This window comes from Hyla sarda (assembly GCF_029499605.1).
Source record: "Hyla sarda isolate aHylSar1 chromosome 2 unlocalized genomic scaffold, aHylSar1.hap1 SUPER_2_unloc_1, whole genome shotgun sequence".
Taxonomy (NCBI): Eukaryota; Metazoa; Chordata; class Amphibia; order Anura; family Hylidae; genus Hyla; species Hyla sarda.
In genome coordinates, this window is record NW_026607596.1 from 754,139 (window position 1) to 766,587 (window position 12,449).

A 12,449-nucleotide genomic window follows, 5' to 3' on the forward strand; every position below is an offset into this window, starting at 1 on the left:
GTGCAGGCTCGCACAAAGTCCACGACATCCGTCTCCAGAGTCGGCCACCAATAGAAGCGAGAGATGAGTTGCACAGATTTCTTGATGCCTGCATGACCTGCGAGATGGGAGGAGTGACCCCATTTGAGGATTCCGAGGCGTTGGCGTGGAGAGACGAAGGTCTTTCCTGGAGGAGTTTGCCTGATGGAGGCTGGAGAAGTGGAAATCAGGCAGTCAGGAGGAATGATGTGTTGCGGAGAGAGTTCAACTTCCGAAGCATCCGAGGAACGAGAGAGAGCATCGGCCCTAATGTTCTTATCGGCAGGCCGAAAGTGAATTTCAAAATTAAATCGGGCAAAGAACAGAGACCACCTGGCCTGGCGAGGATTCAGCCGTTGGGCAGACTGGAGATAGGAGAGGTTCTTGTGATCGGTGTAAATAATAACTGGAAATCTTGATCCCTCCAGCAGATGCCTCCATTCCTCAAGTGCTAATTTAATGGCTAGAAGCTCTCGATCCCCGATGGAGTAGTTCCTCTCCGCCGGAGAGAAGGTCCTAGAAAAAAAACCACAAGTAACAGCATGCCCGGAAGAATTTTTTTGTAGAAGGACCGCTCCAGCTCCTACAGAGGAGGCATCAACCTCCAATAGGAAGGGTTTAGATGGGTCAGGTCTGGAGAGCACGGGAGCCGAAGAAAAGGCAGACTTGAGCCGTTTAAAGGCGTCTTCCGCTTGAGGAGGCCAAGACTTGGGATTGGCATTTTTTTTGGTTAAAGCCACGATAGGAGCCACACCGGTAGAAAAATGTGGAATAAATTGCCTGTAATAATTGGCGAACCCCAAAAAACGTTGGATAGCACGGAGTCCGGAGGGGCGTGGCCAATCTAAGACGGCAGAGAGTTTGTCTGGATCCATTTGTAGTCCCTGGCCAGAGACCAAGTATCCTAGGAAAGGAAGAGATTGGCATTCAAACAGACATTTCTCTATCTTGGCATAAAGTTGATTGTCACGAAGTCTCTGAAGAACCATACGGACATGCTGGCGGTGTTCTTCTAGATTGGCAGAAAAAATCAGGATATCGTCCAGATATACAACAACACAGGAGTATAAGAGATCACGAAAAATTTCATTAACAAAGTCTTGGAAGACGGCAGGGGCGTTGCACAGGCCAAAGGGCATGACCAGATACTCAAAGTGTCCATCTCTAGTGTTAAATGCCGTTTTCCATTCATCCCCCTCTCTGATGCGGATGAGATTATAAGCACCTCTTAAGTCCAGTTTGGTAAAGATGTGGGCACCTTGGAGGCGATCAAAGAGTTCAGAGATGAGGGGTAGGGGGTAGCGGTTCTTTACCGTGATTTTATTAAGACCGCGGTAGTCAATGCAAGGACGTAGAGAGCCATCTTTTTTGGACACAAAGAAAAATCCGGCTCCGGCAGGAGAGGAGGATTTACGGATAAAGCCCTTTTTTAAATTTTCCTGGATGTACTCAGACATAGCAAGAGTCTCTGGGGCGGACAGAGGATAAATTCTGCCCCGGGGTGGAATAGTGCCCGGGAGGAGGTCAATAGGACAATCATAAGGCCTGTGAGGAGGTAGAGTCTCAGCTTGTTTTTTGCAAAAAACATCCGCAAAGTCCATATAGGCCTTAGGGAGACCGGTTACAGGGGGAACCACAGAGTCACGGCAAGGGGTACTGGGAACCGGTTTTAGGCAGTCCTTGAAACAAGAGGGCCCCCAACTCTTGATCTCCCCAGTGGACCAATCCAGGGTTGGGGAATGGAGTTGAAGCCAGGGTAGTCCAAGGAGAATTTCGGAAGTGCAATTGGGGAGGACCAAAAATTCAATCTTCTCGTGATGAGGTCCGATGCACATTAGAAGGGGCTCCGTGCGGAAACGTATGGTACAGTCCAATCTTTCATTGTTTACACAATTGATGTAGAGGGGTCTGGCGACACTGGTCACCGGGATGTTGAACCTGTTGACGAGAGAGGCCAAAATAAAATTTCCTGCAGATCCGGAATCCAAGAAGGCCATAGTAGAGAAGGAGAAGGCAGAGGCAGATATCCGCACAGGCACAGTAAGACGTGGAGAAGCAGAGTAGACATCAAGGACTGTCTCACCTTTGTGCGGAGTCAGCGTACGTCTTTCCAGGCGGGGAGGACGGATAGGACAATCCTTCAGGAAGTGTTCGGTACTGGCACAGTACAGGCAGAGATTCTCCATGCGGCGTCGTGTCCTCTCTTGAGGTGTCAGGCGAGACCGGTCGACCTGCATAGCCTCCACGGCGGGAGGCACAGGAACGGATTGCAGGGGACCAGAGGAGAGAGGAGCCGGGGAGAAAAAACGCCTCGTGCGAACAAAGTCCATATCCTGGCGGAGCTCCTGACGCCTTTCGGAAAAATGCATGTCAATGCGAGTGGCTAGATGAATGAGTTCATGTAGGTTAGCAGGGATTTCTCGTGCGGCCAGAACATCTTTAATGTTGCTGGATAGGCCTTTTTTAAAGGTCGCGCAGAGGGCCTCATTATTCCAGGATAATTCTGAAGCAAGAGTACGGAATTGTACGGCGTACTCGCCAACGGAAGAATTACCCTGGACCAGGTTCAACAGGGCAGTCTCAGCAGAAGAGGCTCGGGCAGGTTCCTCAAAGACACTTCGAATTTCCGAGAAGAAGGAGTGTATAGAGGCAGTGACGGGGTCATTGCGGTCCCAGAGCGGTGTGGCCCATGACAGAGCTTTTCCAGACAGAAGGCTGACTACGAAAGCCACCTTAGACCTTTCAGTAGGAAACTGGTCCGACATCATCTCCAAGTGCAGAGAACATTGGGAAAGAAAGCCACGGCAGAATTTAGAGTCCCCATCAAATTTATCCGGCAAGGATAGTCGTAGACCAGAAGCGGCCACTCGCTGCGGAGGAGGTGCAGGAGCTGGTGGAGGAGATGATTGCTGAAGCTGTGGTAGTAGCTGCTGTAGCATCACGGTCAGTTGAGACAGCTGTTGGCCATGTTGCGCTATCTGTTGTGACTGCTGGGCGACCACCGTGGTGAGGTCGGCGACAACTGGCAGAGGAACTTCAGCGGGATCCATGGCCGGATCTACTGTCACGATGCCGGCTGGCAGGTAGTGGATCCTCTGTGCCAGAGAGGGATTGGCGTGGACCGTGCTAGTGGATCGGTTCTAAGTCACTACTGGTTTTCACCAGAGCCCGCCGCAAAGCGGGATGGTCTTGCTGCGGCGGTAGTGACCAGGTCGTATCCACTAGCAACGGCTCAACCTCTCTGACTGCTGAAGATAGGCGCGGTACAAGGGAGTAGACAGAAGCAAGGTCGGACGTAGCAGAAGGTCGGGGCAGGCAGCAAGGATCGTAGTCAGGGGCAACGGCAGGAGGTCTGGAACACAGGCTAGGAACACACAAGGAAACGCTTTCACTGGCACAATGGCAACAAGATCCGGCGAGGGAGTGCAGGGGAAGTGAGGTATAAATAAGGAGTGCACAGGTGAACACACTAATTAGAACCACTGCGCCAATCAGCGGCGAAGTGGCCCTTTAAATCGCAAAGACCCGGCGCGCGCGCGCCCTAGGGAGCGGGGCCGCGCGCGCCGGGACAGGACCGACGGAGAGCGAGTCAGGTACGGGAGCCGGGGTGCGCATCGCGAGCGGGCGCCACCCGCATCGCGAATCGCATCCCGGCTGGAGGCGGTATCGCAGCGCCCCGGGTCAGTGGATCTGACCGGAGCGCTGCAGTGACGAGAGTGTAGCGAGCGCTCCGGGGAGGAGCGGGGACCCGGAGCGCTCGGCGTAACACACGCATCTTTACCCCTCCAAATCAGACGGGCCACATTCCTACGGTTACTATCCTGCCCGGGAGTCGGGAGGGACCACATCACCTCCCCATTCTGTTCTTGGAAGGCACCCAGACCATGCCTCTCTATCCAAAAAGACAGGTCAACCGAACCCCTCCCTTCTACCTCAATTGACCTATCACCCTTACGCAGAGCCTCCAGGAGGCGCCGCTGCAAGTGACCCCCAGAACCAGATGGAGACGGAGACCCTCTTGATTCCCCGGCAGCGACGCTGGCATAGCTTCTAGCAGTCACCACCAGGGGGGCAGCCGAACCAGCCCCTACTTCCTCAGTACTCTTTACTGATCCAGTGACATCCCTTTGCCTGCCTCCAGCACTCTTCTCTTGCACACCGATAGCATCCCTCTCTTGTACACCTCTAGCACCCCTCTCTCGCACACCGCTAGCATCCCTTTCTTGCACACCGCTAGCACCCCTCTCTCGCACACCGCTAGCACCCCTCTCTTGCACACCGCTAGCACCTCTCTCTTGCACACCGCTAGCACCCCTCTCTTGCACACCGCTAGCACCCCTCTCTTGCACACCGCTAGCACCCCTCTCTAGTACACCTCTAATGCCCCACTCTTGCACACTGCTAACATTTTCATGCAACATACCATCACCAAAATTTTCACTCTCTTTTGCACTCTTCCCTTTCACACTATTATCCTGGCTAAACTTTCCTGAGCTGGCCGGGTTATTTGCGTATGCCACGGGGGTTTGTGCTGCTGGTCCCGCCCCCGATGACCGCTTTTTCGGTTCTGGCGATGTTACTTCCAGTTCCAGTGATGACACTTCCTTCAACGCCGATGATGTTCCCAGTGAGAACTGCTTCACACTGGGTGGGATCTGTCCCTCCGGACGCACCCCCACCCCTCCTACAGCAGCCGACGTGGAGGGATTCCCCACAGCGTCAGTGCAACCTTCAGGAGCCACCTTACCCGACCGCCCGGGCTTTTCTACCAATCCAGACGCATGGACACTCCCCCCCCTCACAGAGGAGTGCCCTGCTACGCCCAGATCGCTCGGGGGACCGCCCCCCGAGCAGACAGCAACATCACCAAGCTCCGGCACTAGGACACGCCCCCTGCCCACCTGGGGTGGTCCTGCAGCATCGGAGTCGCCCACCTTAAGCCTGTCCTGCCCTTCCCTACCGACTGGACAGGCGGCTCCTTGGCGTCTGCAGCCATCTTAGAAACCTTATCCACCATGTACCCCCCATTCTGGCCCCGCTTTACAGCAAAAGCGGGGTCGGGCAGACTGGGGGGCCCACCAGCCTGAACCACCTTTTCAGATGGCCCAGACTGCTGGAGAGAAGAATAAACAAGTCTGGTGACCTCTCCTTTTTTCCTTTTATTTCTCCTCTTCCTCTTGCCCTTCACCTCAGTATCTGGGCCTAAGTCATTTCCAAATGATAAGTTCTCAAAATGGGTAGGTGACTCTTGGAGCACAATCGCCTTCAGCAATCCACCACCAATTAACCCATTGCTGCTGCTGCTGTCGTCACTGCTGTCATCTGACGTTACAGGCAGGGCTACCTGAGCAGGATTTATGTATGAACTCTGGGTTGTGTCCTCCTCCATTTCACTCTCCTCTGCACCACCATCTTGCTTCTCTTTAGCACCTTCCTCAGCACTGTCCTCTCTTTCTCCACCACCATCTTCCTCCACACTGTCCTCCTCAGCACTGTTCTTTCTTTCTCCTCCACCATCCACCTCCACACCATCCTCCTCTGCACTGCTTTCGCTGTGACTGACCTCCTCCTCTCTTTCTGGGTTCTGCTGGCCTCTGAACCGACTTTCATTGCAGAGTTTTTCTCTGAAGATACCAGCCCCTTCCATGATCTCCATCCTCACCCTTTCTACCTCCTCAACCTCTTTTTTCAGGGTGCGCACTTTAGCCGAATACACTGGCCTTCGATTTTTTGAGGTGTAATCAGCCTGGTAACGGGCAAATTTTAAGTCCTCTCTTAGCCCACGAAGCATTTTGCCAAGACACTCATACTCCGCCATTTTTGCTTGGATTCGGGACCCAAAATTGGCCAAAGACTCCCTGGGACCCAATGCCCCCCATTGCTGGGGTTCAGAGGTACCTTGCCTCCCCATGTTTCTCCTCAACTCCTCACCTTCATGCAGGTCTTTACCTGCAGCCTTGCTTGTAGCCTTCCTTGCAGCCTTGCTGCTTCCAGATATGGACGGTGGAGTTGGTTCTGCATTTCTGCGGATCCTGGAGGATCTCCGTACCCCATCCTGGGAGTTGGCCGTTGCAATGTCACCTCCACCTCCCGCCGGCCTGGTAAGGGAGATGGGGACGTTGGGGTTCATGCAGGGAAACCCTTCCCCGAAGGCTGCCACAAACCTGGGGGGGGGGGGGGGGGGGGGAGGGCTGGTGAAAATCCTGCTGCTCTCTGGTTCTCTGGTTCTCCTGGAGCTGACGATCACACAACCACACCCTGAACAGGAAGTAGTGCAACAGCTGGAGACACCCTATTTGGAAAGCACTGCTGTAGGGTAATTTGGTGGTGGATGCAAATCCCTAATTTAGGCCTCAAATGCACATGGTGCTCTTTCACTTTGGAGCCCTCTCATATTTCAAGGCAACAGTTTTTGGTTACAAATTTTTTTTCTCTTCTTTTACCCCTTAAGAAAAGGTAAATTTTGGGTCTACACCAGCATGTTAGTGTAAACAGAGTGTACCATATACATTTGAGGCCTAAATTGGTGATTTGCACAGGGGTGGCTGGTAGTTACAGCAGTTCTGACATAAACATAAAAAACACCCATATGTGACCCCCATTTAGAAAACTACACCCCTCACGTAAAGTAACAAGGGGTATAGTGAGCCTTAACATCCCACAGGTGTTTGACAAATTTTTGTTAAAGTTGGAGGTGAAAATAAAAAAATGTATATTTTTTTCCCTAAAATGCTATTGTTACCCCAATTTTATCATTTTCACAAGGGGTAATAGGAAAAAAAGCCCAGCAAAATTTGTAACCGCATCTCTTCTGAGTCAGAAAATACCCCACATGTGGATGTAAAGTGCTCTGCGGGTGAACTACAGGGCTCAGAAGAGAAGGAGCACCATTGGGCTTTTGGAGAGAGAATCTGGCTGAAATTGAAGGCCATGTGCGTTTAGGCCTCCATGGTGCCAGAACAGTGAACCCCCCCCCCCCCACATGTGACCCCATTTTGGAAACTACACCCCTAATAAGAAGTGCAGTGAGCATTTACATCTCACAGGTGTCTGATAGATTTTTTTGAGCAGTGGTCTGCCAAAAGAAAAATGAAAATTTTTCATTTGCACAGCCCACTGTTCCAAAGATCTGTCAAATGACAGTGGGGTTTAACCCCTTAAGGAACCAGCCCATTTTCACCTTAAGGACCCAGCCATTTTTGCACATCTGACCATTGTCATTTTAAGCATTAATAACTCTGGGATACTTTTACTTTTCATTCTGATTCTGACATTGTTTTTTCGTGACATATTCTACTTCATGTTAGTGGTAAATTTTTGTCGAGGCTTGCATCATTTCTTGGTGAAAAATTCCAAAATTTGATGAAAAAATTGAAAATTTAGCATTTTTCTAACTTTGAAGCTCTCTGCTTGTAACAAAAACAGACATTCCAAATAAATAATATATTGATTCACAGATACAATATGTCTACTTTATATTTTCATCATAAAGTTGACAGGTTTTAACTTTTAGAAGATATCAGAGGGCTTCAAAGTTCAGCAGCACTTTTCCAATTTTTCACAACATTTTCTAAATTGGAATTTTTCAGGGACCAGTTCAGTTTTGAAGTGGATTTGAAGGGCCTTCATATTAGAAATACCCCACAAATGACCACATTATAAAAACTGCACCCCTCAAAGTATCCAAAATGACATTTGGGTAAGTGTGTTAACCCTTTAGGTGTTTCACAGGAATAGCAGCAAAGTGAAGGAGGAAATTCAAAATCTCCATTTTTTACACTCGCATGTTCTTGTAGACCCAGTTTTTGAATTTTTACAAGGGGTAATAGGAGAAAAAGCCCCCCAAAATTTGTAACCCAATTTCTCTAGAGTAAGGAAATACCTCATATGTGTATGTAAAGTGTTCGGCTGGTGCAGTAGAGGGCTCAGAAGGGAAGGAGCAACAATGGGATTTTGGAGAGTGAATTTTTGCTGAAATGGTTTTTGGGGGGCATGTCACATTTTGGAAGCCCCTATGGTGCCAGAAGAGCAGAAAACCCCCACATGGCATACCATTTTGGAAACTACACCCCTCAAGCCACGTACCAAGGGGTCCAGTGAGCCTTAACACCCCACAGGTCTTTTACGACTTTTCGTTAAATTTGGATGTGTAAATGAAAAAAAAAAAAAAAAAAGTTTCACTTCCAGGCAGTGGAAGAGAGGTGGTTGTGGTTGTGATAAATATAAAGCAAATACACTATGTTGAGCTAGCGATTGTTTGTCTGTATACAAGAGTGTGAAGCATACAAGTGAGTGAGTATAAAAGTGAGGGGACTTAAAATTAAGGGACTTTAAATTCAGGAAGTTTAAATTGAAATATTTGATTTTTTTTTCTTTTCTGTTAATTTTTGCAATCCCCAAATCTAGTATGACCTCCATGTTGGAAAAGGCAGTCCAGTGTGCATCTTGCGCAATGTATGCAATCCTTGAACAACAGTTTGAGGGTGCATATTGTTGTGCGAGATGTGTGCGAGTTGCTCATTTAGAAGCCCAGATCCTGGATCTAGAGGAGCAACTGGCAACACTGAGATGCATTGACAACCCGCAGAATAGTCTCCTGCTCACTGAGCAGGTACTCTCTGGGGTCGAGGTGGGGATGGATAGTGGGACGGAGGGGCAGGACAGTCAGGCAGTTAGCTGGGTTACAGTTAGAAAACGGGGTAGAGGGAAAAGTGTCAGGGAGGCTAGTCCTGAACTGGCACACCCCAACAAGTTTGCCCAGTTGGCAGATGAGGGGGATGTCATTTCAGAGCTAGCGGTACTGCAGCAGGACTCTGCCTCTGACCGCCAGGGGGGTGTCTGCTCCAGTAAGGAGGGAGGGAGGAGAGCAGGGCAGGCCAGACAGGTACTGGTAGTGGGGGACTCAATTATTAGGGGGACAGACAGGGTGATCTGTCACAAAGACCGGGATAGCCGAACAGTGTGTTGTCTTCCTGGCGCTCGAGTTCGGCACATCGCGGATCGGGTTGACAGGTTGCTGGGTGGGGCTGGAGAAGACCCAGCAGTCATGGTACATATTGGCACCAATGACAAAGTAAGAGGTAGATGGAGTGTCCTTAAAAATGATTTCAGGGACTTAGGCTGCAAGCTTAAGGCAAGGACCTCCAAGGTAGTATTTTCTGAAATATTACCTGTACCACGAGCCGTACCAGAGAGGCTGCGGGAGATAAGGGAGGTAAACAAGTGGCTCAGAAGCTGGTGTAGGAAGGAGGGGTTTGGGTTCATGGAGAACTGGGCAGACTTCGACTTTAAAGGAAACAGATTTCTGACTATAGCTAAAGACCATTATCTGTCCCAAATGGTGCAGGGCCTGACCAGAGGGGGCGCCCTACTAGACTTAATATTTACCAACGTACTGAAACTGGCAGAGTAATTAATGTGCAAGTAGATGGACACCGAGGAAATAGTGATCATAATGTAATACATTATAACTTGTTCTTCAATAAGGGAATCTCTCGAGGGGCCACAAAAACAATGAACTTTCGAAAAGCAAAGTTCGATCAACTCAGAGAAGCCCATAACAATATAAAATGGGATAATGTCCTCAAAAATAACAATACTGACACTAAATGGGAGACTTTTAAAAATATCTTAAATTTTCACTGTAAGATGTATATACTTTATAGGAATAAAAGGGTCAGAAATAAAAGAAAACCAATATGGATGAATAAAAATGTTAAGGGGGCAATAAATGACTAAAATAAAGCATTTCAGTTACTAAAACAGGACAGCAGTGAAGAAGCATTAAAAAGCTATAGAGAAAAATGTGAAATATGTAAAAAACAGATAAAAGCCGCAAAAATAGAGACAGAAAGACTCATTGCCAAAGAGAGTATGACTAACACCAAAATGTTCTTTAATTATATAAATAGCAAAAAAGTCAAAAATGAAAGTGTTGGCCCTTTAAAAAATGATGAGGAAGAAATTATAAACGGGGATCAGGAAAAAGCAAATATACTAAAATTCTTCTCCACTGTATTCACTGAGGAAAATGAAATGCCAGGTGAAATACAGTGTGATAAGGTAAGCTCCCCAGTACAGGTCACCTGTCTAACCCAGGAAGAAGTACAGTGCCACCTACAAAAAATCAAAATAGACAAATCACCAGGTCCAGATGGCATTCACCCCCATGTTCTAAAGGAATTAAGTAATGTAATAGACAGACGCGGAGGTGTTGAGGGGCATGTGTGGAACTCCGCTACTCCTTGCTGGGATTTGAATAGACTGGCCCAGACCCTTTCTTGTGGATGGAGAGTGGAGCTGAGTAAAACGATCAGACTTTACATGTGATGAATATCTAACAGTGCAGAAGCCGGTGAAACCATTGATTAATACCCCGGCAATATTCTGAACAGAAGCAGCCTCTTGCACTGGCCCCATGTGGAATGGACAATATTGGATGCCTGACTCTCTGCCTGGTCACTCCTCCTAGCGATTTGGAGAAACCGGGACTCATGGACTAAATTGAACAACTTGGTCTTAGCAGAATTCCTCTCTCATGAAATTGGACCCCTCCCTGGACCCAATAAGATCAGTGACTCTGGGGGGTGATTGCACTGTCTACCAGGGGGAGCGTGAATACGCTAATGATTCCGTAGTTGCATATTAGTATGCTATATTTGGTGGTGGATATTTCTGGATCAGGGTGTGATACCCTAGGTTTTAAGCGCTCCCCAGAGCCATATGGGACTGTGAATTCTTACTTTTGTATGCTGTAAATAACGGGATTTAAATTCTCGAGTGGGAGGGGCCTATGGTGTATAAAGTTGCTAAGTTGGTCCGTGATATCCCCGTAGTGATACATACACCCCACAAATATAAAGTGAAGAGAAATAGTGGGTGAAATGGCCCCTAAGGTGAACCCCAGAAGATCAGGGGGTAGCTCGCCACAAAAAGATAAGGGGGCTATGGGTAAATTGGATAAAATATGGAAGTCTCCAGCTGTGGGTATAAAAACTAGAACCCAGAAGGATCTCTCCCCTAGTAAAACAGGTTCTAGGTACTCGGTCTTGGCGGTGGAAGAAACTGAGGAAGGGCAGTCTGTGCCCCCTGTGGGAACACAGATGTTGGAGGAGATCTTGGGAGGGGTGAAAAAATCTAATTGTGCAATTGAGGAGATAAATAAACAATTAGGTGTGGTATCTACCGAGGTATCTCTGATAAGACACGATATGACTAAAATGAGAGAGAGGATTTCCAGACTGGAGGAAGAAGCCCCTAAAACAGAAAATAGGATTACGGTTTTGGAGGAGGAGGTTAATGACTTGAAAAAGGAGAGGACATCTGTTAAAGATAAGCTCACTGACCTTGAGGATAGATCCAGACGTTGTAATATAAGGATGGTGGGGTTTCCTGATGGGATGGTGGGGTTTCCTGAGGGGGTGGAGGGGGGGGGGGGGGACTCTGCCATACAGTTTCTTAGTAGGTGGTTGAAGGAGGGGATAGGGGAAGGGCATCTTACTCCAATGTTTGGGATTGAACGAGCTCATCAGTGCCAAGGCGTATTCCCCCTCCGGGGGGTCCCCCTAGGACAATCCTAATTAAGTTATATACCTCCCAGGACAGGGATACTATCCTTAGGAGGGCAAGAGAGATGAGGGACCTACAGTATAATGGACAGAATATTTTTCTATATCCGGATTTCTCTTGGGAGACCCAGAGGAAAAGGGCATCCTTTCGGGAGATAAAAAGGCGGCTAAAGAACGCAGGGGTGCCCTTCTCTCTGCTGTTTCCAACGAGACTCCGGGTTGAGCATAAGGGAAAGGTAACAATATTTGGAACCCCACAAGAAGTCTCAGATTGGATGGATAAATAAGGCATCTAATATAAGGCACTACTGTGGCATTAGGGGTTGGAAGTATTAGTTGAGTAATAATGTTACGTCTCGGGGGGGAGGGGGGAGGGGTTGGGGGGTTCTCTGGGGTGTCACTAGGATAGGAGTGCATAGTAGAAGTACGGTGCATTATGGGGAGAGGGGGGGTGCGGGGGGGGGGGGAAGGATAAGGGAAAGGAGGGAGGGATGGCACGGGATGATCAAAAGAGTGTTTTTTTTTTTTTTTTCTCTCTCTTCTTCTTCTCTCTTTTCTTTTTTCTCTTAGGCAAATATATCTATGCTTAAATTATTAGCCTGGAACATACGAGGTATGTCGGATAGAATTAAAAAGTGTGCAGTCTTCGATTATATTCGGAGGTGCCTTCCTGCGATCATATGTTTAGTTGAGACCCATAGGTCAAGAGATGAGCAGATACTTCCAAGGAAGTGGGCCAAAGAAGAATACCACTCCAGACTCTCTTCCTACTCCATGGGAGTATCAGTATATGTTCACAGGAGGGTACCATTCGAGACTAAGAATGCAAAGGTAGATAAGTATGGTCGATATGTATTTCTTTAT